General features: G+C 41.0%; 1 pseudogene; it reads left to right on the top strand.

The window, feature by feature from the left end:
• LOC142914268 (28S ribosomal RNA) overlaps nucleotides 1-2,500 on the top strand; it is an 8,993-nt pseudogene that overhangs the window by 3,254 nt on the left and 3,239 nt on the right.

Raw genomic sequence — 2,500 nt, 5'->3', positions numbered from 1 at the left:
CTCATAATTTGCTGCAATAGAAACTTCTGTGACTCATGTTTGTTACTATTAATGAGATGAAGAAGGGGGACAAGAGTTTGTGTGTGCATCCAGTTTCCATGGTGGAATGCTGGAGTGGTGGTTTAAATGGCGAGACTCTACAGGGCTTCCATGGCTACACGGGATGCAAGGCATCAGACATTTTGGCACAGGCAATCCTTTTGGTCTCAAACGCAATCGTGTCTTAGACCTCAGTAGCGACCACTACAACCACAGTGGTGACTGCTGTTGAGTGAAGGACGACTGAGTGCTGGATAACAACTTTCTTGCGTGGCTCAACATCGAAGCAACCACTTCGAAGCTGGCACAAGGCAAGAGGGCAGCCCAAGGTGTGAATCATCTCAACTTCACTGCCGGAAGAAATGCTGTGCAAGGATGAGTGTGAACGACACCAACGGGATTGTTGCTGACCAGGAGGTGCCAACCAAACTTGAATGGATTGACTTTGGGCCTGGTTTCTCCTGCGTGTATTGCACGGAAAACAAGTGGCTACCCGTGTGGCAGTCGTGTCCTGGGGTTTCGCAACGCAACTCCACAAGATCTACCACAAAGAGACTGACGCCAAAGGGGATTTAAACCGCCAAATCGTACATTGGGTCTCACTACAATTTCTTTTACGTGTATTTTTTTTTTTTCATAAGTGTACTTGCAATTCTTCTCTGCTCTTTCTGCATTGATTGCATATCGTATGCAAATAAGTGAATTAACCACCATCGTGTAACTATATGATGATGTTACAGCTGAGCCCTCTATCATACCAATGTACTAATCTGGTATGGTGCAGGCATGCCTTATTTGCGTAACGATCTTTGCTGATTAGTTCAGTCGGCTGATGGTGGGTTCAGGCGAAACATTTATATATTGGTTAAATCAAAACGAAACACTGAAACTTTCACCACAGTTTTCCATTACACCAGTTGTATTGCTAGAAGTGCAAATCGAAGGAGTCAATTTTGACCGACGATTAGCTGCCGATGTGCGGTGAAAAAGCTGATCACAATAGCATACACGTGGGCCGACAACCCTGTGTGCTATAAACGTAAGTCGCGAATTATAAAGAAAATAAACCGGACGGACTACTCGGTGACGAACTAACATCGCTCATGAATGAGCGATTAACAGACGAGCTGACTACGGAATTTATCCTTTCGGACATGTTTTCATGGGACTACCCATGCACAGATCAGAACAAATGTTATCCATGCAATCTTGTTTTCCTAGACCATAGAACTTGGTCATCACATATGACACGGGTACATCCGCACGCAAACAAAACGTATAAATGTCGAATTTGTAATCGCACAGCAGATAGCATACACAAGATAGCGTCGCACTACGGAAGAACTTGCAAAAGTTTAATAGGTAAAACTAGTGCTATAACCACCACAATTGAGGAAACACTATTTAGTTGTTCATATTGTAGCAGAGGTTTTACTACGAAAACAGGTTTAGGGGTACATACTAGACGAACTCATCCGACAGAACATGAAGCTAGACTACAGCAAAACGCACCAGGAAGGAAAGTTAGATGGGGAGAAGAAGAGGTAGAAATTATGGCCCATAAAGAAGCCCAACAGAATGATGAGGACATAAACATGAATCAACTAATACAGAACTCAGTTATGCCACACAGAACGCTAGAAGCGATTAAAGGGAAGCGGAGAAATATCAAGTATAAGGAATTGGTAAGGACATTGAAAGAAACCACCTATAAGGTAGAAAATCAATGCCTTGTTAACTTAGTTTTACCGACAACATCGGAAATAACAACTACACCTTCTGAAGGACATCAGCCAGCAATAAGGGCCGAAAAAGAACAATCACTGACAGCAGCTGAGGATCTTCAGGTCATAATTACCGATCTAAAGATCGAGAATTTAAGTCACAATCAGGCGTTACTGCTACTCAATTCTCATGTAGAAAAGTTTTTAAATCGAAGTAAACCAATTAATAGGAAAGATCGTGTAAACCAACAGGAGAAAGATGAGAATAGGCATCGAAGACAATCAAAGCAAACTAAATACAGGAGGTATCAATATTTATACCATACGAACAAGAAAGCTCTATTAGACGAGATTACTTCAGATAGATCGGGGCCAAGTATATACCCAACTGAAGAAAGCATACGGGGAACATTCGTTACTTTATTCGAGTCAAACTCTCCTCCAGATAATATACCCTTTAAATTAAAAAACAACCAATCATGCATCGATATCGTAAAAGCAATCACCTTAGATGAGTTGATTAAGACCCTAGCTATTATGAAGGATAAGTCACCTGGACAGGACAACATTATTCTTAGCGATCTTAGGACTTTACCAATAAAATATTTACTAGATATCTTAAATATCATCCTTTATTTACAGGATATACCACAAATATGGAAACAACACAGAACAAGACTTATACCTAAAACTAAAGAGGATTTAGAAAAACCCTCAAATTGGAGACCCATAACCAT

This window comes from Petromyzon marinus, unplaced genomic scaffold (genome assembly GCF_048934315.1).
Source record: "Petromyzon marinus isolate PM22_M1 ecotype Great Lakes invasive population unplaced genomic scaffold, UKy_Petmar_22M1.pri1.0 PM_G_Scaffold_28, whole genome shotgun sequence".
NCBI lineage: Eukaryota > Metazoa > Chordata > Hyperoartia > Petromyzontiformes > Petromyzontidae > Petromyzon > Petromyzon marinus.
This window is presented reverse-complemented; position numbering and strand designations above follow the sequence as displayed.